Source organism: Bos indicus x Bos taurus, chromosome 16 (genome assembly GCF_003369695.1).
Source record: "Bos indicus x Bos taurus breed Angus x Brahman F1 hybrid chromosome 16, Bos_hybrid_MaternalHap_v2.0, whole genome shotgun sequence".
Taxonomy (NCBI): domain Eukaryota; kingdom Metazoa; phylum Chordata; class Mammalia; order Artiodactyla; family Bovidae; genus Bos; species Bos indicus x Bos taurus.
The window spans coordinates 54,634,008-54,660,776 of record NC_040091.1 but is presented as its reverse complement, the minus strand read 5'-3'; the positions used below and the strand labels follow the sequence as shown (position 1 = coordinate 54,660,776).

At 40.7% G+C, this 26,769-nt stretch overlaps 1 protein-coding gene across 4 annotated transcripts in view; it reads left to right on the top strand.

The window, feature by feature from the left end:
- Positions 1-17,613: 17,613 nt before the first annotated feature.
- Positions 17,614-26,769, top strand: part of RC3H1 (ring finger and CCCH-type domains 1) — a 75,827-nt gene continuing 66,671 nt past the window's right edge. The window contains exon 1 of one of the 4 annotated variants that reach the window (XM_027565378.1): positions 17,614-17,890. The gene's annotated coding sequence lies outside the window, so the exon portion shown is untranslated. The remainder of the gene's footprint in view (positions 17,891-26,769) is intronic. The other 3 variants (XM_027565382.1, XM_027565381.1, XM_027565380.1) reach the window with 3 other exon arrangements.

Here is a 26,769-nt window from a genome sequence, read left to right as displayed (position 1 = left end):
CAGGCTCCCCTGTCCCTGGGATTCTCCAGGCAAGAACACTGGAGTGGGTTGCCTTTTTCTTCTCCAATGCATGAAAGTGAAAAGTGAAAGGGAAGTCTCTCAGTCCTGTCCGACTCTTCGAGACCCCACGGACTGCAGCTCACCAGGCTCCTCCGTCCATGGGACTTTCCAGACAAGAGTACTGGAGTGGGTTGCCATTGCCTTCTCCCTCAGAGGCAACCATATTTTTGATATTTTTCCACCAAAGATTGCCTGTTCCAGAGTTTCATATAAATGAAATTATATAGTATATAGTGGTCATGTACGGATGTGAGAGTTGGACTGTGAAGAAAGCTGAGTGCCGAAGAATTGATGCTTTTGAACTGTGGTGTTGGAGAAGACTCTTGAGAGTCCATTGGACTGCAAGGAGATCCAACCAGTCCATTCTGAAGGAGATCAGCCCTGGGATTTCTTTGGAAGGAATGATGCTAAAGCTGAAACTCCAGTACTTTGGCCACCTCGTGCGAAGAGTTGACTCACTGGAAAAGACTCTGATGCTGGGAGGGATTGGGGGCAAAAGGAGAAGGGGACGACAGAGGATGAGATAGCTGGATGGCATCACTGACTCGATGGATGTGAGTCTGAGTGAACTCCGGGAGTTGGTGGTGGACATCGAGGCCTGGCGTGCTGAGATTCATGGGCTGGCAAAGAGTTGGACACAACTGAGTGACTGAACTGAACTGAACTCTTTCTTATATGTAAGGCTTCTTTTATTCAGCAAGATGTTTTTGAGACTCATTCATGTCATTGCAAGTATAATTAGCTTGTTCCTTTTTCTTGATGAGTATTACTATATTGTATGGGAAAATCCCATGGATGGAGGAGCCTGGTGAGCTGCAGTCCATAGGGTCACTACGAGTCGGACGCAACTGAGCGACTTCACTTTCACGCAATGGAGAAGGAAATGGCAACCCACTCCAGTGTTCTTGCCTGGAGAATCCCAGGGACGGCAGAGCCTGGTGGGCTGCTGTCTATGGGGTCGCACAGAGTCGGACACGACTGAAGCGACTTAGCAGCAGCAGCAGCAGCAGCAGCAGCATGGTGACACCATTGTTTAGATTTTCTTCTATTGATGGACACTAAAATGCTGTTTCTCATGTGAGGTCATCATAAGTGAAGCTGCTACGAACATTTATGTGTAAATCTTTGTGGAGATATGTTTTCATTTCTCTTGAGTAAATATCTATAAGTGGAATTGCTGATAAGGTCAGAAAGTTGATAGATGGTTTGTTTTGTTTGGGGTTTATGTGTGAGTATGTGACAGAATATTTTACACGTTAGCATCATAGCAAGACAATCCATCCCAGGCATCATCCTGATCTGAACCCCCATCCACAATGTTTACACAAATACTCTTTCATGATCATTTGTGTTAAATACATATAAATACAAAAAACCCATTCTGCATATCAATCTCATCTGAGAAGCAAAATGATGTTTATAGGCATATATAAGAAAGTGAAAATGAAGTCGCTCAGTCGTGTCTGACTCTTTGCAACCCCATGGATGGTAGCCCACCAGGTTCCTCCATCCATGGAGTTTTCCAGGCAAGAGTACTGGAATGGGTTGCCATTTCCTTCTCCAGGGATAGGCATATATAACAGGTTATCAAATATTTGCTGTGATTCCTTGTGATAAAGTCGATGCAAATTAATTTTGTTCTGTGACTTTTATATCATCATTTGAGAACATCTGATGCTCAGTTAGATGTTGCAGAAACAAAGTTACAAATCTCTGCAGAAAAGATCCACAAATTAACACTTCAATTATGAGAGTGGAAATACCTTTGCACAAAATTTTTAAAATAATTCTTTTTCCATGTAATTTTAGCAAAGAAGGTTTTGCCCCAGATGAAATGCTTGATTAGAAAGAATGCCTGTTAGCAAAAGGAATTTGAGAAAAAATAAAAAGCACTTTGCATTTTTCATAATTTTTAGCTAAGAGATATTTACATGGAGACTTTTCCCTTGAGAAATCTGTGCAATATTAGTTTTTAATGTAGACACTAAACATTCTTGGCAGAATAAGGAAAACAATCACATCAAAAGCTTGAGAGGACTGCTTATTATTTGAGTATATCAATGAACTGAGTAACAGAAGGAAACATATAATTTAGGATATCTCCACTTCAGTTTAAGTGAAATGGATACAGATATTAAGTTTTGAGATTGTTTGACTAGGATCATGAAATCAGGGCCCAAAGGAAGAAAAAACATGGTAATTCCTTTAAAGTGAGTAAATGTCAACTATATGAAAAATGGGAAAACGGCTTATTTCTGTGGACCCTTGATTGCTGTACCTTTTCCCTTGTATGTTAAACTATTTTGGTGGTTAACATCAGCAGAGAGGGAATTTTCTGGAAGAACCCTGAGTGGCTTATACTTTTAATAGTAAGGTAGGGAACTGAAGGAAGCTAGATGGCCAGAACTTGGGCTAAAGTCAGTCCAGAAATGGCCTGGTAAGGGTACTGTTGACCTGACCAGTAGAGGCTGGACCCCATCTCAGGATTATTGCCACTGTTTTTTCGGACTCTGGGTATGAAAGTTGTGAGTGGGATGAATTCTACTTACTTCTGTGTAACTCAGTTTAGACTCAAAGTTCCAAGTAACAGCATCCAGCCTACCAAGTTTAGATCACTTTCTCTTACTCTAGGATGCTGTGGGGTATAGGGAGAGGAGGTGGCGGGTGGAGGGCCGAAGGCAAATATCTGGATTTTCTGCCTGTAGTGGGAAGAAAGATCCTGCCACCCACAAATATTCCCAATTGGAAAATTCCCTAACAGTATAAGAAGGGAAGGGTAAGATGATGAGCAGTCAAAGAATTATAAATATCCACTATATACATCTATCTTTCAGGGGTATGAGGCAATATAAGAGAATCTTGCTCTGTCCAACAGCTACTATACATCATTTCTGCAGCTGTAGGCAATAGGTTAGGGGCTTCCCAGGCAGCTCAGTCGTAAAAAAGAATCTGTCTGCCAATGCAGGAGGTGCAGGAGGTGTGGGTTCTGTCCCTGGGTTGGGAAGATTCCCCTGGAGGACGAAACAGTAACCCACTCCAGTATGCTTGCCTGGAGAATCCCATGAACAGAGGAGCCTTGTGGGCCCTAGTCCATAGGGTTGCAAAGAGTCAGACACAACTGAGCACACATGAGGTGGTAGCTTACTAAATCACCAACTATTGATATAAACATATCCATATATACATGTACACACAAGCTCACAAATTGATCCACTGAAGTTTTTTCTTTTTTTCCTACATTTACTGTTCCTATTGAGAAAAGGAAACTTTCTTTTTTCCAGGTCAAATAAAGGGTACGGTCACAGGTGTCATTAAACAACAGCTGTATCATAGCACCTAACCTCAGAGAATAAATTTGAAAATAATATATTTTGATGAAATGACATTGTGAGAAGGCAATTCAGCCATGTACAGTCATGAAGTTCTGTTTAAGGGACTCCTTTTAAAAGATGCTCCCTTATATAGCTTACTGATGAGAAGGAAGTTCTAATCAGGGGCATTGTTCTCTTCACATTGGTTCCTGAATGACCCCTTGTGCTCCTTTGATTTTATCTGATATTTACAAATCAAAAGTATTAGGAAAATCTGCCCACCTCTGAACTTAGTTTCCCATTTAGTCTTGTAGAGTCATCTGTTTGCATGACAATTACTCATACAGGATTCTTTGCAAATATTATGTCTGTGCTGTTGTTATTCTGGATTACTAATTCCTTGAAAAGGCAGGATCTCTGTCTAATTGTGTTTAACATCAAATATTGGTCATTACACGTAAGGAAGATTTTTAAAGCTGCTGTTAAATAGCTTGCCTGGCTACAGCAAATAAAATCTCTCTTCAGGGAAGACAGGTATGACAAACAACAGTGTGGGGGCCAAATCCAGCCCACCAGCATCTCTTTATGTCTGCTTTTATAAACAAAGTTGTACTGGAATCCAGTCATGGTCATTAGTTTACACTTTGTTTAGAGCTGCTTGCATGCTATAATAACAGAGTTGAGTAGTTGTGGCAGAGACCAGATAGCCTGTAAAGCCTAAAATATTTACTATCTGGCCATTTACCAAAAAATTTTGCTGACCATTGATCTATGTCAGTGGATCTCATCTCAGATCACAGGATGGGATCTTCTGTAAAATCCCCAAAAAGAAAAACTCCCTGGTCCCACACCAATATCCTAGATGGAAATCTCTGAAGAGCTGGAGATATAGTTTTTAAAAGTTCACACAAAATTGAGAATCACCAGTCTAATATAATACACAGTACCTAGTAATTTTGGCTTTCCGGATGGCTCAGTGGTAAAGAATCCGCCTGCCAATACAGGAGACCAGGAGACATGGCTTCAATTCTTGGGTTGGGAAGATTCTTTGGAGAAGGAAATGGCAACCCACTCCAGTACTCTTACCTGGAAAATCCCATGGACAGAGGAGCCTGGCAGGCTGCAGTCCATGGGGTCACAAAGAGTCAGACACGACTGAGGGACTGAACACACACAAGCACAGTATAATTTTAATAATTTTCATTCACAGAGTGTCTACTACTAATAGATGTCAGGCATTGCACTAGATGCTCAACATGTATTTTTCATTTGCCTACGTAAAAACCATATTAGATACATTTTAATTGAATTATTTAATACATTAAATACATTTAATCCTTATTTTATAGCAAAGGAAATACAGCATTCTAAGGTTAACTTGTACAGCACAGCTAGTAAGTAACGGGACAAGGGTTTGCACTAGGTCTACCTCTCCAAGACTGACAACAGAAGAAAAACATACAGGTGGAAAGAGATACTGATTCTTATCTCCTGAGATATGCATTTTCTCTGGGGGAGCTGTAGTATTTCCTGTTACTAATGCGACACGGACCTCCATAAGAATGCTATGCTATGCTATGCTAAGTCACTTCAGTCGTGTCCGACTCTGTGTGACCCCATAGACGGCAGCCCACCAGGCTCCCCTGTCCCTGGGATTCTCCAGGCAAGAACACTGGAGTGGGTTGCCATTTCCTTCTCCAATGCATGAAAGTGAAAAGAGAAAGTGAAGTCACTCAGTCATGTCTGACTCTTAGCGAACCCATGGACTGTAGCCTACCAGACTCCTCCGTCCATGGGATTTCCAGGCAAGAGTACTGGAGTGGGGTGCCATTGCCTTCTCCGCCCATAAGAATGGTTGGGCTGAGTATGACTTAGGCCTAGGTATAACTGCTGAACTCTCCCGTTAAAAGAAGTTACCACGTCTGAGAAAACACTGGAACATTCAAATAAGATGTTATTCAAATCTAGAGGATAACAAAAGGGAAATAAATTTATGGAGTAACATAAGGGTGAAAACTCATCTTCAATGAGGAGTATGCCACAGGGACATCTGGTTCATGACCTGTCTCCCACTGGTAGAGCTCAACTTTAATCCCTAACCTCTTAGAACATCATAAAGAACTCTAAAGACTCACCTAAGCCCAGATCTTAGAAATTAAGGCATGGAGCAAAAGGAAGTTTCCTCTCCATCTTGCTTACAGCACAACTTTCAAATGCTGGTTTCCTGAATGATTTACATATCAATGTCAGACTTTTTTTTAACTGGTTACTTATAACAAGGTAAATCTAATAATGCCTAAGAAATATTGAACATACATCTTTTGCTAGATGATATAATTTGGTTACAGAATGTATTTAACCTCAATATATCAGAGCAACTAAACAGCCTCTTGATGAAGGTGAAAGAGGAGAATGAAAAAGCTGGCTTAAAACTCAGCATTCAAAAACTAAGATCACAGCATCTAGTCCGATCAATTCATGGCAAATAGATGTGGAAAAATGGAAAACAGTGACTGGCTTTATTTTCGTAGGTTTCAAAATCACTGTGGATGGTGACTGCAGCCATAAAATTAAAAGACACTTGCTCATTGGAAGAAAAGCTATGACAAACCCAGATGTCATATTAAAAAGCAGAGACATTGCTTTGCCAATAAAGGCCCATCTAGTCAAAGCTATGGTTTTTCCAGTAGTTATGTACAGATGGGAGAGTTGGACCATAAAGAAGGCTGAGTGCTGAAGAACTGATGTTTTTGAACTGTGGTGCTGGAGAAGACTCTTGAGAGTCCCTTGGACAGCAAGGAGATCAAACCAATCAATCCTAAAGGAAATCAACCCTGAATATTCATTGGAATGACTGATGGTGAAGCTCCAATACTTTGGACACCTGATGGGAAGAAATGACTCACTGGAAAAGACCTTGATGCTGGGAAAGATTGAGGGCAGGAGGAGAAGGGGTCAAGAGAGGATGAGATGGTTGGATGGCATTATTGACTCAAGACATGAGTTGGAGCAAACTCCAGGAGACAGTGAAGGAGAGGGAAGCCTGGCATCCTGCTCCAGAGGTCACAGAGTCGACTGAGTGACTGAACAACAGCAACAATATCTATAATTACTTATTTAGGCAGAGCTCTAAATGCTGTTCAAATCATTAGCTTGATAAAAATGTTTAATCCAGTCATACTAATCTTGGGTCTATTCAATTTCAAGTATCTGTCTTCTGCTAACTCTCATTGAGCTGTGACTTAGATAATTTTGATAATTTGGTTTTTATAATTCTAGTATCCTATTTACTGTTGCTAATTTATGCCTCCCAAAGCATTGATATTTTATAGTGCAAGGAGTAATTAGAAAAAGAAAAGTCGCTTCAGATTTCACTGGGTAGATTTAAAATTGTACTTTCAGTAGGGTGCCTTTTACTTTGCCGGGAGAAACATCAATAACCTCAGATATGCAGATGACACCACCCTTATGGCAGAAAGTGAAGAGGAACTAAAAAGCCTCTTGATGAAAGTGAAAGTGGAGAGTGAAAAAGTTGGCTTAAAGTTCAACATTCAGAAAATGAAGATCATGGCATCTGGTCCCATCACTTCATGGGAAATAGATGGGGAAACAGTGGAAACAGTGTCAGACTTTATTTTGGGGGGCTCCAAAATCAGTGCAGATGGTGACTGCAGCCATGAAATTTAAAGACGCTTACTCCTTGGAAGGAAAGTTATGACCAACCTAGATAGAATATTCAAAAGCAGACACGTTACTTTGCCAACAAAGGTTTGTCTAGTCAAGGCTATGGTTTTTCCAGTGGTCATGTATGGATATGAGAGCTGGACTGTGAAGAAGGCTGAGCGCCGAAGAATTGATGCTTTTGAACTGTGGTGTTAGAGAAGACTCTTGAGAGTCCCTTGGACTGCAAGGAGATCCAACCAGTCCATTCTGAAGGAGATCAGCCCTGAGATTTCTTTGGAAGGAATGATGCTAAAGCTGAAACTCCAGTACTTTGGCCACCTCGTGCGAAGAGTTGACTCACTGGAAAAGACTCTGATGCTGGGAGGGATTGGGGGCAAAAGGAGAAGGGGATGACAGAGGATGAGATGGCTGGATGGCATCACTGACTCAATGGATGTGAGTCTGTGTGAACTCCGGGAGTTGGTGATGGACAGGGAGGCCTGGCGTGCTGCGATTCATGGGGTCGCAAAAAGTCGGACACGACTGAGCGACTGATCTGATCTGATCTGATGATACTCTAAAAATGAGCATTTATTATTGTTATGGGCTGAACTGTGTCTATCCATCCCTCTTGCTCCCACCAAAGTCACATGTTATAGCCCTAACTTCGAGTACCTCAGAACATGACTGAATTTGGAGATAGGGCCTTTGGAGAGATAATTAAGGTAAAATAAGGTTATAGGGGTAGGCCTTAATCTAACATACCTAGTGCCCCTATAAGAAGAGGAGATAGTACACAGACAGACATGATGGTGAAGACCATGTGAAGACAGATGGAGAAGATGGCTGTCTACAAGCCAAAGAGCGAGGCCTTGGAAAAAACCAAGCCTGCCTACACCTTGATTTTGGACTTCTAGCCTCCAGAATTTTGAAAAAATATCTGTTGTTTAAGCTATCCGATCTGTGCTATTTGTTACCACAGCCCTAGCAAACTAACCCAATAATGAAAACCAACAACATTCCAGTGAGTTTTGCCCAATTTAAAAGTGGAGCTACTTTCTCCTATAACACTGTTTAAAGTATTATAGAACCTAGAATGCACCTCTCTGCCTCAAGTTGTCTGATGTTTCATTCATAAAGGGGTGCTGTTTACTATCACCCTGGAAGAGGTCTCAGGAGATCAGTTGATGTTCAGATATTCTTAATTCATAGGTGGTTCAGTTCAGTTCAGTTTAGTTCAGTGGCTCAGTCGTGTCTGACTCTTTGCGACCCCATGAATCACAGCACGCCGGGCCTCCCTGTCCATCACCAACTCCCGGAGTTCACCCAGACTCACGTGCATCGAGTCGGTAATGCCATCCAGCCATCTCATCCTCTGTCGTCCCCTTCTCCTCCTGCCCCCAATCCCTCCCAGCATCAGAGTCTTTTCCAATGAGTCAACTCTTTGCATGAGGTGGCCAAAGTACTGGAGTTTCAGCTTTAGCATCATTCCTTCCAAAGAAATCTCAGGGCTGATCTCCTTCAGAATGGACTGGTTGGATCTCCTTGCAGTCCAACGGACTCTCAAGAGTCTTCTTCAACACCACAGTTCAAAAGCATCAATTCTTCGGTGCTCAGCTTTCTTCACAGTCCAACTCTCACATCCATACATGACTACTGGAAAAACCATAGCCTTGACTAGACGGACCTTTGTTGGCAAAGTAATGTCTCTGCTTTTCAATATGCTATCTAGGTTGGTCATAACTTTCCTTCCAAAGAGTAAGCGTCTTTTAATTTCATGGCTGCAGTCACCATCTGCACTGATTTTGGAGCCCCTCAAAATAAAGTCTGACACAGTTTCCACTGTTTCCCCATCTATTTCCCATGAAGTAATGGGACCAGACTCCATGATCTTCATTTTCAGAATGTTGAGTTTTAAGCCAACTTTTTCACTCTCCACTTTCACCTTCAACAAGAGGCTTTTTAGTTCCTCTTCACTTTCTGCCATAAGCGTGGTGTCATCTGCATATCTGAGGTGATTGATATTTCTCCTGGCAATCTTGATTCCAGCTTGTGCTTTTTCCAGCCCAGTGTTTCTCATGATGTACTCTGCATATAAGTTAAATAAGCAGGGTGACAATATACAGCCTTGACATACTCCTTTTCCTATTTGGAACCAATCTGCTGACCTGCATATAGGTTTCTCAAGAGGCAGGTCAGGTGGTCTGGTATTCGCATCTCTTTCAGAATTTTCCACAGTTTATTGTGATCCACACAGTCAGAGGCTTTGGCATAGTCAATAAAGCAGAAATAGATGTTTTCCTGGAACTCTCTTGCTTTTTCGATGATCCCGCAGATGTTGGCAATTTGGTCTCTGGTTCCTCGGCCTTTTCTAAAACCAGCTTGAATATCTGGAAGTTCACTGTTCACGTATTGCTGAAGCCTGGCTTGGAGAATTTTGAGCACTACTTTACTAGCATGTGAGATGAGTGCAATTGTGCAGTAGTTTGCATTCTTTGGCATTGCCTTTCTTTGGGATTGGAATGAAAACTGACCTTTTCCAGTCCTGAGGCCACTGCTGAGTTTTCCAAACTTTGCTGGCATACTGAGTACAGCACTTTCACAGCATCATCTTTCAGGATTTGAAATAGCTCAACTGGAATTCCATCACCTCCACTAGCTTTGTTTGTAGTGATGCTTTCTAAGGCCCACTTGACTTCACATTCCAGGATGTCTGGCTCTAGGTGAGTGATCACACCATCGTGATTATCTGGGTCGTGAAGATCTTTTTTGTACAGTTCTTCTATGTATTCTTGCCACCTGTTCTTAATATCTTCGGCTTCTGTTAGGTCCATACCATTTCTGTCCTTTATCGAGGCCATCTTTGCATTAAATATTCCCTTGATATCTCTGATTTTCTTGAAGAGATCTCTAGTCTTTCCCATTCTGTTGTTTTCCTCTATTTCTTTGCATTGATTGCTGAGGAAGGCTTTCTTATCTCTTCTTGCTATTCTTTGGAACTCTGCATTCAGATGCTTATATCTTTCATTCCCTCCTTTGCTTTTCACTTTTCTTCTTTTCACAGCTATTTGTAAGCCCTCCCCAGACAGCCATTTTGCTTTTTTGCATTTCTTTTCCATGGGGATGGTCTTGATCCCTGTCTCCTGTACAATGTCACGAACCTCAGTCCATAGTTCATCAGGCACTCTGTCAGATCTAGTCCTTTAAATCTATTACTCACTTCCACTGTATAATCATAAGGGATTTGATTTAGGTCATACCTGAATGGTCTAGTGGTTTCCCCACTTTCTTCAATTTCAGTCTGAATTTGGCAATAAGGTGGTAGGCCAGTTCAAAAGCAATTACAGGCAGGACTCAGAAACATCATATTATTTAGCTCTTTTGAAATCAAGTCTACAGGAATCTAGTTCCAGAAATCCCAGAACTAACTTGGCGACATCTTCCATGATCATTTTGGATTGTTACCCTGGATCTAAGGCAACCTTTAGGTTTAGTTTGCAGTTACTACCTCAGGCCTCTTTTGAGATTGGACTGTAAAGATTAAGGGCAGGTCAGAAACTGTTGATTTCCTATTTCCTTGGGACACCTTCCTCTATTTCTTATCCCACAGATTTATCTTAATGAACACTGGTAAAGAAGTGTAGATTGGGGGAAAATGTAGACTATGGGGAATCTATATACAAGGAAAGGAGGGTGAGAAAGAGAGGCCTAACTTGGCCTCCCATAGTTAATTTACCTAAAGCAATTCAGAAAATCCAAATGACTCAGCTCCAGTACCCTGTATTTTGTGCATGTGTTCATTTTTGAGGCTGTCATTTCCTCTGCGTACATAAATAATTTACACTGGAGAGGTCTCAGGACCTAGCTGTACTTTCAGTTCGGTTCAGTCACTCAGTCATGTCTGACTCTTTGAGACTCCATGGACTGCAGCATGCCAGGCTTCCCTGTCCATCACCAACTCCTGCAGGTTACTCAAACTCATGTCCACCATGTCGGTGATGCCATCCAACCACCTCGCCCTCTGTTGTCCCCTTCTCCTCCTGCCTTCAATTTTTCCCAAAATCAGGGTCTTTTCCAACAAGTCAGTTCTTCCCATCAGGTGGCCAAAGTATTGAAGATTCAGCTTCAGCATCAGTCCTTCCAATGAATATTCAGGACTGATATCCTTTAGGAGGGACTGATTGGATCTCCTTGCAGTCCAAGGGACTCTCAAGAGTCTTCTCCAACACCACAGTTCAAAAGCATCAATTCTTCAGTGCTCAGCTTTCTTTATAGTCCAACTCTGACATCCATACATAACCACTGGAAAAGCCTTATCTTTGACTAGAAGGACCTTTGTTCGCAAAGTAATGCCTCTGCTTTTGAATATGCTGTCTAGGTTGGTCATAGCTTTTCTTCCAAGGAGTAAGCATCTTTTAATTTCATGGCTGCAGTCACCATCTGCACGGATTTTGGAGCCCCCCAAAATAAAGTCTGTCACTGTTTTCATTGTTTCCCCATCGATTTGCCATGAAGTGATGGGACCAGATGCCATGATCTTCATTTTCTGAATGTTGAACTTTAAGCCAACTTTTTCACTCTCCACTTTCACTTTCATCAAGAGGCTCTTTAGTTCTTCTTTGCTTTTTGCCATGAGGGTGGTGTCATCTGCATATCTGAGGTTATTGATATTTCTCCTGGAAATACTGATTCCTGCTTGTGCTTCATCCAGCCCAGCATTTTTCATGATGTACTCTGCATGTAAGTTAAATAAACAGAGTGACAATATACAGCCTTGACATACTCCTTTCCCAATTTGGAACCAGTCTGTTGTTCCATGTCCAGTTCTAACTGTTGCTTCTTGACCTGCATACAGATGTCTCAGGAGGCAGGTCGGGTAGTCTGGTATTCACACCTCTTTCAGAATTTTCCACAGTTTGTTGTGACCCACACAGTCAAAGGCTTTAGCATAGTCTATAAAGCAGAAGTAGATGTTTCTTTGGAACTCTCTTGCCTTTTCGATGCTCCAACAGATGCTGGCAATCTGATCTCTGGTTCCTCTGCCTTTTCTAAATCCAGCTTGAACATCTGGAAGTTCACGGTTCATGTACTGTTGAAGCTTGGCTTGGAGAATTTTGAGCATGACTTTGCTAGTGTGTGAGATGAGTTCAATTGTGTGGTAGTTTGAACATTCTTCAGCATTGTCTTTCTTTGAGATTGGAATGAAAACTGACTTTCCCAGTGTGTGAGATGAGTTCAATTGTGTGGTAGTTTGAACATTCTTCAGCATTGTCTTTCTTTGAGATTGGAATGAAAACTGACTTTCCCAGTCCTGTGGCCACTGCTGAGTTTTCCAAATTTGCTGGCATATTGAGTGCAGCACTTTCAAAGCATCATCTTTTAGGCTTTGAAATAACTCAACTGAAATCCCATCACCTCCACTAGCTTTGCTTGTAGTGTTGCTTCCTAAGACCCACTCGATGTCTCCTGTGGAGGTATGGGTCAGCAGTGGCCTGATGCAGGTGCTCTGGGTGCAGCAGACCTGGGTATAGCATAAACCCTCTTGGAGGAGGTCACCATTAACCCCACCATTGACCCACCAGAACTTACACAGGACCGAGGAAACAGACTCTTGGAGGGTACAAACAAAATCTTTTGTGCACCAGGACCCAGGAGAAAGGAGCAGTGAGCCCACAAGAAACTGACCCAGACATGCCCATGAGTGTGCAGGAGTCTCCAGCAGAGGTGTGGGTTGGCAGTGGCCAGCTGGAGGGTCAGAGGCAATGTGCAGCAGCGCCTGTATGGGACCTTTCAAAGGAGGTTGCCATTGTCTTCATTACCTCCACCATAGTTTGGCCTCAGGTGAAGTAACTGGGAGGGAACACAGCCCTGCCCATCAACAAAATTAGATTAAAGGTTTACTAAACACAGCCCCACCCATCAGAACAAGATCCAGTTTCCCCCTCAGTCTGTCTCTCCCTCAGGAAGCTTCCATAAGCCTCTTATCCTTATCCATCAGAGGGCAGACACACTGAAAACCACAATCACAGAAAACTAACCAAACTGATCACATGGACCACAGTCTTGAATAGCTTGGTGAAACTATGAGCCATACCACATAGGGCCACCTAAGACGGATTGGTCATGGTGGAGAGTTCTGACAAAACGTGGTCCACTGGAGAAGAGAATTGCAAACCACTTCAATATTCTTGCCTTGAGAACCCCATGAACAATTCAGTTCAGTTCAGTTCAGTCACTCAGTTGTGTCTGACTCTTTGTGACCCCATGAATTGCAGCATGCCAGGCCTCCCTGTCCATCACCAACTCCCAGAGTTCACCCAAACTCAAGTGCATCGAGTCAGTGATGCCATCCAGCCATCTCATCCTCTGTCGTCCCCTTGTCCTCCTGCTTCCAATCCTTCCCAGCATCAGGGTCTTTTCCAATGAGTCAACTCTTCGCATGAGGTGGCCAAAGTATTGGAGTTTCAGCCTCAGCATCAGTCCTTCCAATGAACATCCAGGACTGATCTCCTTTAGGATGGACTGGTTGGATTTTCTTGCAGTCCAAGGGACTCGCAAGGGTGTTCTCCAGCACCACAGTTCAAAAGCATCAATTCTTCGGTGCTCAGCTTTCTTCACAGTCCAACTCTCACATCCATACATGACCACTGGTAAAACCATAGCCTTGACTAGACGGACCTTTGTTGGCAAAGTAATATCTCTGCTTTTTAATATGCTAGGTTGGTCATAACTTTCCTTCCAAGGAGTAAGAATCTTTTAATTTCATGGCTGCAGTCACCATCTGCAGTGATTTTAAAGGGATGACACTGAAAGATGAACTCCCCAGGTTGGAAGGTGCCCAGTTTGCTACTGGAGAAGAGTGGAGAAATAACTCCAGGAAGAATGAAGAGACAGAGCCAAAGCAAAAACAACACTCAGTTGTGGATGTGACGGGTGATGGAAGTTTAGTCTGACACTGTAAAAAGTAGTATTGCATAGGAACCTGGAATGTTGGGTCCATGATTCAAGGTAAATTAGAAGTGGTCAAACAGGAGATGGCAAGAGTGAACAGTGGACATTTTAGGAATCAGCAAACTAAAATGGACTGGAATGGGTGAATTTAACTCAGATGACCACTCTATTTACTACTGTGGGCAAGAATCCCTTCGAAGAAATGCAGTAGCCCTCATAGTCAACAAAAGGGTCTGAAATGCAGTACTTGGATGCAATCTCAAAAATGACAGAATGATCTCTGTTCATTTCCAAGGCAAATCATTCAATATCACGGAAATCCAAGTCTATGCCCCGACCAGTAATACTGAAGAAGCTGAAGTTGAACAGTTCTATGAAGACCTACAAGACTTTCTAGAACTAACACCCAAAAGAGATGTCTTTTTCATTATAGGGGACTGGAATGCAAAAGTAGGAAGTCAAATGATACCTGGAGTAACAGGCAGATTTGGCCTTGGAGTACAAAACGAAGCAGGTCATCAAAGGCTAACAGAGTTTTGCCAGGAGAATGCACTGGTCACAGCAAACACTCTTCCAACAACACAAGAGAAGACTCTACACATGGACATCACCAGATGGTCAATACCAAAATCAGCTGTACTTTAATAGATCTAATTCAACTTAATTAATAGATTTATTTGCTAGTGTGTGAGCAAATCCTCCAATCAGGCGTCTATTGAAAGCTGATTGTACTTATATGCCTCTACATACAGATCTAACGCACAGTATTGACATCTGTCAAAAGGTAGGTTCTATGATATAAGAATGACAATTCCCACTAGTTTTTCCTTTTAACTTTCACAGAATTCTATATTTTTATGCAAGAATCATCTATTTTATACTCTAGCTGTTGATAAGTACTTCTCATTGTATTCTTCCCACTAGATTATTACATTTTTTTAAGGCAGGGACACATGATTCATTTATCTTTGAATTTTTTCCTCCTCCTCCAGTCCGTCCCACTCTCTAGCCTCCCTACTCAATAACATGGCACTTATCTGTAACAAAGAGTTGAGTATATATGTCACCTACCTAACTTATAGTAGTCTCTGTTTCAGCTGTCGCAGTGAGTTGGTTTGCAGTAAGGTTTTTTCCTAGCCCTAATACAATAAGCAGTGCTTTAAGTTGACAATTACACATTCCAGATCAATTTTAAAGCATATGGTAACTTAGAAAATCACTTAGCATAAACTAAAAAGCATAGCCTATTCTAAATAAATAATCAAAAGAAAAACATTATATAGGCATATCAGAAAACACATTTAAAAAATTTATAAGGGCTTATTCTAACTGATTTGTGTGTGACATTAAAAAACAGCACTAAAAATTTTTAGGGTTCATGCTAAGAGCAAAATTGTATTTGGTTACTGTCATCCTTATATGACTGATCAAGAAACTAAAGACTATAATGATATATATCTAAAGTGGATTTTTAAAGAACATTTGTATACCTTTTGTGTGCCATGTGCTGTTCTAAGCCCTTTACATGAAAATTTACATATAAATTTCACTGGATTAAAACAAATTATATAATTTAAGCATTTAGAAGCTTAAATATAATTTAAATTTCAACATAATTATTTAATCTTATTCATATTAACTCTCAACACCCTAAAAATGGTTACTATCACTTAACAATAACATAGTAAAAATTTTAAACAGCAGCATCAGGGGGGAAAAGTGCTGAATTCACTAGCTAGAATTCTTACAGAGTTAATTTGGGAATAAAATCCAGGATATATATATATTTTTTTCCACCGAATAACCATATTATCTGCTAAACAGACTTAGTCTCATGGGATAAATTATTCTCTGCACTTTATACATCTACCCTATCTGGGGCTTCAAAGTATATAAACTACTTTTTGTAGATTAGTTTTTATTGCAAACACTTGTTTTCTTCAAAGCTGGTCTTTTTTTTTTTTTGCCAAATGTTTTCTTAACTATATCATTAAAATGAATTTTGGGAAGCCCCTGCATTTAAAACTTATTTTTAACCAAAATAAAAATAAATTTAACTTAAAAATCTTACTTTTTAAGGGAACCTTGAAGTGGGTCTACCTGTTGAGGTGTAACTATTAACAGTTCAAATAAATTACATTATCTAGGTTGACTGTAATGAAAGTTGGCTTACTTGCTTCACCTAAACAGGGAAGTTGGCATGTTTGCCTAGCAACAGCCGCTGAAACCTTCTGTTGTGGAAGGTTCCCTAGGAGTGAGAAGGGAGGAGGAGGAAAAACTGGAGGAACAGATTCATCTTTTTTTCCCAGCAGGAGACGGGAGGCCTGGCTGAGAAGGGAAATGCTATCCAAAAGATAGCCTTTAGATTAGCACACACCCACCTAATCCCTCCATGGTAGCTAGAAATTTGCCCTTGTCAGGACTGGGGTTACTATTTACTGGGTTGAAGAGATGGTTACTGATTCAGCCCACTTCAAAGAGACTAAATTCCAATCAGTATAAAGGCATCAATAGGTCTTCTAGAAAGAAGCTGAAATTTGAGTAGCAGGAGGGTGTTAGCAACTAAAAAGAACTGTTCTCTGCTCAGAATTTAGGAAGGTGTGTGATATATTATTTACAAATAATATAAAAACATTGGCTGTTACAGTAATTGAATTTATCAGCTTAAAAACAGAAGCTTCTCTAAATATAGTACTTCTCTTGGTGTTGGGGATGTATGCAGGGAAGAAAGGACAGGACAGCAAAATCTCTCTTCTCTTGGCCAGACCTGAGGAAAAAACAAAGGGATGATAATGCAGAAGAGTATTAATTGCGTGCTTATTTGAGGACCGTCTCTCTCTATTCTAGCTGATTTATTTTGAAATTAGGACTGTATGGTATAAGAAGAATCCCCATTTCTCTCCTTTCTTAAAAGCAAATGTTTGGTTAAACTGAATTGTCTTGAAGGGGTCTTCCATGACCCCAAATGAAGATGACTTCTTTTCCATAAGGGAGAAGAGACTTTCAATAACCACAAGGTTAGCTTTTAGATCCGAGTTTTTTCTTCTAAGAGCCAGTTCTTTTCCTGTCCTCCCTCAGACAGCTGTTAATTGGTCACATAGGCCTGGAGAGACGTTTTGAGGCAGTCGAGTGTCCAGGCCTTTGGACTGTTCAGCCCTGTTGGGAGGCTGAATTCTTCAGAGACTCTGTAAAAGGAGTGACTAGGGCAAAGCTGATGTGATCAAGAACCAGGATAAAACGAGATAAGAACAAATTCTTCTGAGGTGTAGGAGGAGAGACGTGAAAAAGAAACAAGAGTAGAGGGACGGGTTGAGATAGCCAAGGGACTAGAGGTGAGCGCCGGACCGGTTGGAAATGTCAGAAATTTTCGAATTCACCCTCGCCGTCTGGCCACTTGCCCGCGGGACGCCGAGGCGCTGGGGGACCAGTTCTTCAGCTCAGGGCGTGGGTGCGCGCCGGGTCCAGGCGGGGAGCGACGCCGCCCTCCCTCCACAGCGTTGGTGGCGGGTGACTCAGAGCTTTGCTCCCGCGCCCGCCCCGCCCCCTCCGCATGGCCCGCCCCCGGAAGGAGGAGCCTCGCCCTCGTCTCCGCCCCAGTCTCTGGGGCGGGCCGGAGCCCGAGGAAGAGGAAGGGGACGAGGACAACTAGCGACGGGGCGGAGGAAGAGGAGGAGGAGGAGGAGGAAGAGGAGGCAGACCAACAAGATGGCCCCTGCTGCAGGAGCAGCCTCAGCAGCAGGTGGGGGGCCGGAGGCGGCGCTGGTGGTGGCGGCGGCGGCCGTGGCCCGGCGGCCTGGGACAGAGTCAGAGTCGACGGTGGCAGCGGCGGCAGCGGTGGCTGCCCCGGCGGTGGCGACGGCCGCGGGGACTCGGAGCTGAGAGGAGCTACTGCTCGGACCAGCGCGGTGAGCGAGCGGCAGGCGGCGGCGGCGGCGGCGGCGGCGGCGGCGGCGTGGGGAGCCGGGCGGCCGCGGCCTGGCCTCCGTCGGGAACAATAGGCGGCCGCGGCGGGGCAGGGTCTGTCCTCGGCCGCCCTCGGCTCCTCGGCCGTGGCGTCCGCCCGCCCGGTCTCGGACCTCGCCGGTGGTCCAGGGGCTTGTCAGTGGCCGGCGTCCTTTAGGCCTCAGGCCTCCGCATGCCGCCGGGAGGGCCTGCAGGGGTGGGTAGGCCGTGGGGAGGTACAGACGCCGCCCTGGACGTGGGGAGGGCGAGGGAGGCTTCGGCCATAGGGAGGGGGCCACCAGGCTGCCCAGCCCCTCTGTTAGTCCGAGGACCTCGGCGGGAGCAGAGAGCGCCCAGGGGATGCTTTTTGGACCCTCAGGCTGCGGGGGTGGAGGAGGTGAAGGCGTCTGTAAACAGGCGCCGCCTCTGCCTCCCTGCACCTCAAGGCTGCTCCCTCTCCCCTACCCCTTAAGCGCTCCCTTTCCTTGGCCAAGTGGGTTTTACGAAGTCTGTTTGCCTGGAGCTACTGCAGAGCGAGCCCGGTAGTCTTTTTTTCTTCCCGGCGGCGCTAGGGCGGTTATGTTTGCAGGTGTTTAAAAAAAAAAAAAATTAAGTGCACAACAGCAAGAAATCTACCAGGTAAAATGTGATTATCGACAAAGGATGGAGAGAGAGAGAGCGAGAGAGCTAAAGACTATTCCTCTTTAAACATCTCTAGGCATCGGTTCTCTGTAAACATCAATTGTGTTCGCGTCCAGGGTGAGAGTGAAACAAGGGCTCTTTTGGAACGGTAAATAATATAACTCTTGACATCCCAGAATAGTCCCAGAAACTGGAAACAAAGCCGCTTACTGGCAACGCGGAGACAAATTGTAATGTTTGAATAAAACTTTTCTTCAAAGGAACCGTTTTAAATTATTAGTGTGCCTCATAAGAAGCAATATTAACTAGATAAAATAGACCGAATGAAGCATTTCTTCAGGAGACAGAAGAGGTTCATCGCCAGGCTAGAACTTGTCTTTTTTTTTTTTTTTTTTAACAATTTTCGAAAAGTAGAAACAACTGTTCTCTGTTGAATGTTTAGGCTTATCAAGACGCATTATAGTTGCCCTGTGTAGTGACTTCTGAAACGTCAACAATTAACTACTAAAAAAAAAAAAAAAAAATTAACTACTATTTCTCCTAAACTTAATTTCTCAAGGAGGAAATTATCCAAGTTATTTCTATTTCAGTTTCTACGGCGGTATGGAGAAATTTATATTAAAAATATTTGAATGCGTCCGAAAGACTGCTTTGCACTATTTAACATTCACTCTCATGGTCCAACTGGTTTGCGTTCTTCACAGAACCTGTGCTGTGCAGAGAATATGCCAGTTAATATCTTTTACACAGTTTTAGGGTGAACTTCTAGTTAGAATTGTCCATGTCTGTTGTAATTTAGAGCATTTTCAGGTTATATGAACTTTAATGAGAGGCACTGGTCCTTGGTTCTTCCACAAAAACTCACGGTAAATAGACTAGCAATTGAATAAACGTGGAGGTTGGACTATTTTATTGTTTAGAATTGAAGTATAATAGATGAATATGAATGACTTTCATTTTATGTCTAGTATAAATAACGTTGCGGATGTTTTGACTTTTTAGGTAGTGGGGAGAGAACAACTTTCACATGGCTCCTGCTGATATGAATTTTCTGGGAATACATTTCAAAAGGGACATTTTTAAAGTGTTCAAAGTTATAATTTAATCAGTCTTTTTTTTTTTTTTTGCTGAATTGTGTTAGATTGATACAGAGTGCAAGTAATCTCTATATCATGATACTTAAATTTATCTGTGACTGATACTTAAATTTATCTGTGACTCTAAACCTATTAGAACAATTGTAGTAACTTATGATTTTGTAAATTTTAAGTGGTCAGTGTGCTTTGTTGTGAAAACAGATCTTGTGTTAAGGACTAATTTGCCTCATCATCTTCCTGAAAACAAAGATTTTTAAGTGTTGATGGTTTTGTGTTTGAAATTAGATGCTGACCCAACAAGCATTGAGGCTAGGTCCCAATTTCTATTCGATATTGAAAAAGCTCTTGGAGAATTGTGCTTTTGTTTGTGTCAAGCTGTTTTAAGATGTGACCCCTCAATTGTCATGTCCTCAATATTAATGTTTATTCCAATTATGTCAATTCAGATTTTCTCAAGTGATAATTTAAGAATTTCCTCTAAGAAGTTTTGGGACCACAGCTTAAGAATTAGTTTTGTATTTTTGAGGTAATATTAAAAGTTACTATATGTTTGATTCATTTGAAGAAATTTGAAAGGCTTTTTTTAATACATTAAAAATCTAAAATTACAGTTTTTCAAAGCATATTTATAAAATGAATAAAAATATTTGCATTTATTCCTCCTAATTCGTCTGTAGTATTGCTGGTATTCTCATTTTATATAGTAAGAGTCTCAGTCTAAGGAGAAGCTACTATAACTGGCAAAAAGACCACTTAATTAATAGATGAAAAAGCTTACTCAAACCCAAGTCTTGTGACTCAACTTATTAATAGATGTTTTACTACTGCTACTCCTGCCATATGTCCCAAGGTTAAATTGGCATCTCCTTTATGACGAATTTCTTTTTTTTAAACTATGAACTATGTTTTGTAATATTGAGTTTGCCTTTCGTGCTAATATCCTTTCTATTTTCATTATTTGTACCCTGCCAGTATTCACTTACAAGTTTGAGAAAGTATTTACTCATGTAAATTACAGAAAAAACCCTCGATTTTGGTTTTATTACATCTGAATGCCATACATATAGAAACTCATACTGTTTACATAGAACAGATTTGTGGTAATGTTGTAACTGTTTCATGGCTTTAATTTGTTAACTAAATTGTACCTTTGAAATAAATATGAAGATTTTTAAATGATTTTAGTAACTTTCAATGATGTTAAGGTCAGGTCAGCTTACATTTGAAGCTCTTCATTTATAATTTTTTAAAGCCATAGACCATTTAGAATTCTGCAGCATTTTTTATCTCCAGATATTAGAGCTTGAAATGGAGTTTGGTGGGGCCTGATGAGCCTTTTCTTGCATATATCTTGGATGTGGTTGGTATCCAGTAAAGTGAAGAATAAACTGATAAATGATCCTTGTTTGGTGGACACTTCGGAGCAGGATGTTCCTTGGCAGGGTATGCTGACCTGGTTTAGCTTTGGCCCTGTATGTGCTCAGGAGTTCAGGTATTCTTTGGGGTTGGATTCAAGTGGATTTAAATTCTCAGGTTGACCTGCATCAAGACAGTCACATATTTCAAAATCAGCCTGCTATTAGGATCTACTTTAAGATTACCATCTCTTTTGTTTAATCCTAAAGTCTAGACTGTATTTGGACTAGCCTCTGAGGGTATAGCATAATATTAATTTTGTCAACCATTTATATAAAGGAATTTTTCTTACTCCAAAGTTTCTTAATGTTGAGTTTATACATTTTCATGTGTGAAGTTTACTCAATCTGAAGTGATGTTGCGCTACATCCGCAAGACAGTTAGCTTTAGCATATTTATTTATATCCAGTGTTGGTCAGATTTGTGCTTGTTTACTTCTTATATTCTTGTTTACTCTTTATGTAATATTAGACATTTCTCATCAGTTTACAGTATTTCTGATTGAGGTTTGAGAGAAAAATTTTAGTAATTTTGAGTTCACCTTAACATGCCCAGTTGAGCTGACTAAAATTGTGTTCTGTCCTAGAGGATTAAATATCGCAAGGTTCATTTATATATTTTTTGAGATTATTTACAAAGTATGTCAGCAATATTTCGATGTTTCTCAGGCATTTTAGCACTGATATCAATACACACCTATTACTGTATATATATGGTGATAATTTAGCTTGTAATGCTTTTTTTCTAAATATCTCCAAGATCTAAACAGCATTTGAATGTGGTAACAATGTTTTTGAAGAACTCTAAAATGGTCTATATGTTGTAACATAAATTTTTTTAAATGGAGGTTTAAATCGCATAATATAAAATTAACCATATTTAACAGTTCAGTGCCAATACATTCACAATGTTGTACAACCACCACCTCTGTCTAATTCCAAAACATTTTATCACCCCAAAAGGAAGCTTTTGTACCCATTGAGCAGTTACTCCCCATTCCCCCTCCCCCAGTCCCTGGCAACCCACCATACTACTTTCTGTCTCTGTGAATTTAACATAAAATCACTTTGAGCCAAGATTGAGCACGAGTGCTGTGTATAATTGAAATTGCAAGAAAAGACTTTGTGATATGATTGTTAGGAATCAAAAACCACCTCATTCTTTGTGTTCTTCTCTAAGTACAGTAGGCATGCTGCCAGGGATTCTTTATGGGAGAAAAGTTGGAAGTCACAGCATTTTGACGTTTTTGTTTTGATCACTCCAGAGAAGTTGTACTTAAACTCTCAGATTCATTAGGGTTGTGAGAATTAACTAAATTTTAATGTTCTCTACAATTGTGAGCAATGAATACTTAGTCTGTTGTCTGCAACTTGTTTGCCTTTTGTTTTTTCTTAATATATAAAATAAACTTGGAACATTAATAAACAAGAACTTATTTGAAGTTACAGTAGAAAGTGCTGGTTAGATTGAAGGTCTTTTATCTTTATGAGTCTAACTTTATGACTTTTATTCAGCTAACATTTGAGGCTGTTTGGATTTGCTTGTTGACTAAATCTTCAAAACCTTGGTCTTGACTCTACCTGCTGCTGCTGCTGCTGCTAAGTTGCTTCAGTCGTGTCCGACTCTGTGTGACCCCATAGACGGCAGCCCACCAGGCTCCCCTGTCCCTGGGATTCTCCAGGCAAGAACACTGGAGTGGGGTGCCATTGCCTTCTCCAATGCATGACAGTGAAAAGTGAAAGTGAAGTCCCTCAGTCATGCCCGGCTCTTGGCGACCCCATGGACTGCAGCCTACCAGGCTCCTCCGTCCATGGGATTTTCCAGGCAAGAGTACTGGAGTGGGGTGCCATTGCCTTCTCCGGACTCTATACCTGCTGCTACTGCTGCTAAATCGCTTCAGTCATGTCCGACTCTGTGCGACCCCATAGACGGCAGCCCACCAGGCTCCCCTGTCCCTGGGATTCTCCAGGCAAGAACACTGGAGTGGGTTGCCATTTCCTCCTCCAATGCATGAAAGTGAAAAGTCAATGTGAAGTTGCTCAGTCGTGTCCGACTCCTAGCAACCCCATGGACTGCAGCCTATCAGGCTCCTCCGTCCATGGGATTTTCCAGGCAAGAGTACTGGAGTGGGGTGCCATTGCCTTCTCCAACTCTATACCTAATTCCCTCCAAAAGCATGTTAAACAGAAGCAATTGGTTTGTAAATGTTTGTTGGTTGATTGAGGGAGAAAATAAACAGACTTTTTTTTCTTTCTGGAATAAAGTATAATAAAGTTGGACTTCTGTAAATTTAGAATTACTGCTGAATTTAAAGCTTCAATTTTGGGCTTTGAAAATACTCTTTTATTCTTTTCCAAAATTCAAAATTAGGTACTTCCCCTAATAAATTTGAATTTTAATGTTTACGATGAGAAGTGAAATACAGATTTTATATTATCTGTTAAAGATTTATAATACTTTACAGATACAAAAGCTCTAAGCAGGGAAGAAAAATTTAAATTTTGATGCTAATTTCATCTCTTTTAGGGAAAATTTAATTATTAAGTGTTTTAAGAGCAACTTTAAAAGTGATTTAAAAAATTATATAGATATATTTAGAATTCAATGCCGTAAAATTCCTGCTTTCTCTTATTCTCTCTCTTTTTTTTTAATATTTATTTATTTGGCTGCACCTGGTCGAAGTTGCAGGTGTAGGATATGGTTCCCTGACCAGTGACCAAACTTAGGTCCCCTGCCTTGGGAGCATGGAGTCTTAGCCACTGGACCACCAGCAAAGTCCCCTTCTTTTTTTTTTTTTACTAGTGAATTTTTTCAGGAAAATTTCAACTCTCTTTGTAAATATTTATGTTTACATATACCTCGTTTATGTTGATAACATAATTATTAGAACATTTAATTAGAATTATTAGTAACATTTATTAGAAAGCTAGTGTGCTAAATTAATACATTTAATCATAAAAGAACATCTTTAAATGAGGTTATGTTTAGAGATTATGCTTGAAAATATGGTTTAGTGTAAGATTTGTGAATGAAACAGGATCATTATATTCTTAGCTTCATTATAAAACAGTGTATCATCTGGCCAGATCCCAATTTAGAATAAGAAATAGCCAAAAAGCCTTCATTAAATATTAATGAACTAAATCATCTATATGAAGGCAACTGGCTTAGAACCTCTCTTGCACTGTGTGTTATTCTAAGAAGTTTGATATAATTTCACAGCAGATTAAAAATGCAAATTAGGTGTGGGAGTAGAGGCACTCTAGGTAAGATGGACAGCAGGAAGAGTAGTAAGATAAAAAATCACCGTTGTTGTTGTTCAGTCTCTAAATTGTGTCCGACTGTTTGCAATCCCATGGACTACAGCATGCCAGGCTTCCCTGTACTTCACTGTCTCCCGGAGTTTGCTCAAACTCATGTCCATTGCATCAGTGATGCTATCTAACCATCTCATCCTCTGCCACCCTCTTCTTCTTTTGCCTTCAGTCTTTCCCAGCATCAAGGTCTTTTCCAATGAGTCAGCTGTTCCCATTGGAGCTTCAGCATCAGTCCTTCCAATGAATATTCAGGGTTGATTTCCTTTAGGATTGACTGGTTTGATCTCCTGCAGTCCAAAAGGCACTCAAGAATCTTCTCCAGCACCCTGATTTGAAGGCATCAGTTCTTAAGCGCTCAAGCTTCTTGATGGTCCAACTCTCACATCCATACATGGCTACTGGAAGAACCATAGCTTTGATTGTATGGACCTTTATCAGCAAAGTGATGTCTCTGCTTTTTAGTATGCTGTCTAGGTTGGTCATAACTTTCCTTCTAAGGAGCAAACGTCTCTTAATTTCATGGCTGCAGTCACCATCTGCAGTAATTTTGGAGCCCACTGTTTCCACTTGTCCCCCTTCTATTTGACATGAAGTGATGGGACTTTGTGCCATGATCTTTGTTTTTTTAATGTTGAGTTTTAAGCCAGCTTTTTCACTCTCCTCTTTCACCCTCATCAAGAGGCTCTTTAGTTCCTCTTCACTTTGCCGTTAGACTGGTATCATCTGCATATTTGTTGATATTTTCCCAGCAGTATTGATTCCAGCTTGTATTTATCCAGTCCTACATTATCACATTAGCTTGGGACAATGAAATACAAAGACACTTTAGACTTCTGAGTATATCATTAATTAATTAATTAATTATTGTATTTTGCAGTATAACCTGTTGTTCTTCATGGTAGATTCATTTTGGGAACATTCCCTTATGTGTGTGATTTGGGAATCATAAAACTATATACAGAGTATATTAAAACATAGACTTTGGAGTCAGATGTATCTTAGTTCCCATCTTTTATCATATAACTGTATAATTTTTTGTCTCTAAAAACAGAAATGGTAATATCTTAAAGGATTGTTTCGAAATTTAAGTGAGTTAACTTATATCTTTAGTATAGTATGCATTCAATAAATGTTACTTTCTTACATTTTAATAAAAATCACTTTAGAAAGATATTCATCTAGAATATTTGAACATTTTCTGCTGTCAAATGTTAGTATTCAACATAAAAATAAACCTTGTGTACTGGTGGAGTTGGTGGTAAAGAATGAAATACCATTCTCATTTTCTTCCCACATCAGTCTTTCATTAATATGAACCTGTGCTGTTACCAGGCACTAGCTACATGTGATTATTTAGATTTTCTTATAGAGCAGTTTTAGGTTTATAGAAAAACTGCACTGTAAGTAATGTTTCCATGTATGCCTTTCCCCACAGTTACTTCTGTTAACATCTTACATTAGTTTGGTTCATTTGTTATAATTGATAAACCAGTATTGACAAATTATTAACTAAAGTCCATAGTTTACTTTACAGTTCATGATTTGTATTGTATGGTTCTACGGGTGAGATTGTCTTTCACTTAGCAACGTACGTTTAAGATTCTTCCCTGTCTCGCCATGACTTTATAGCTCATTTCTTTTTATTGCTAAATAATGCTCTGTTGTATGGATAAATTTAAATTTTAATTAATTAAAATCAGAATTTAAAATTTAGTTCCTCAGTTGCACCAGCCACATTTCAAGGGTTCACTAGCCACATGTGGCTCAGTTCAATTCAGTTGCTCAGTCGTGTCTGACTCTTTGCGACCCCATGGACTGCAGTATGCCAGGCTTCCTTGTCCATCACTACATGTAGCTACATGTGGCTAGTGGCTACTATATTGGAAAATGCAGATATAGCACATTTCCATCATCTCAAGAAGTTCTATTGAAGAACGCTGATACCAGTCAAAATCTGATTCTCCATTTACATTCACTCTCACAGAGAATTTACCTACAGAGCCTCAATTTGTCATTAAGCCTACATTTTCAGTGCTTTGGCTTATGCTGCCAGCAGTCCTAAACTTAACATAATTTAAAATTCTTTACTCCCCCAAAGAATCAGCCTTTCCAGATGCTGTCCATTATAATGTGGTTTCCTATCAGGGCATCATCTTTTACTCCACTCTTCTTGTCCCTAAAATCTAGAGTCATCTTTTTCTTCGTTTTTTCTCTACACCTTTTGAATTCTTATCAAAGGTAAACATGTCTCAGAGCTAATAACTGGCAGAAATTAGATCAGAATCTAGAACTCCTTTTTCTAGTTCTCTCTGGGGATTTCCACTAGTTGGGGTTGCTTTTACAGTAATTTTAAAGTTGCAGTTACGTTTG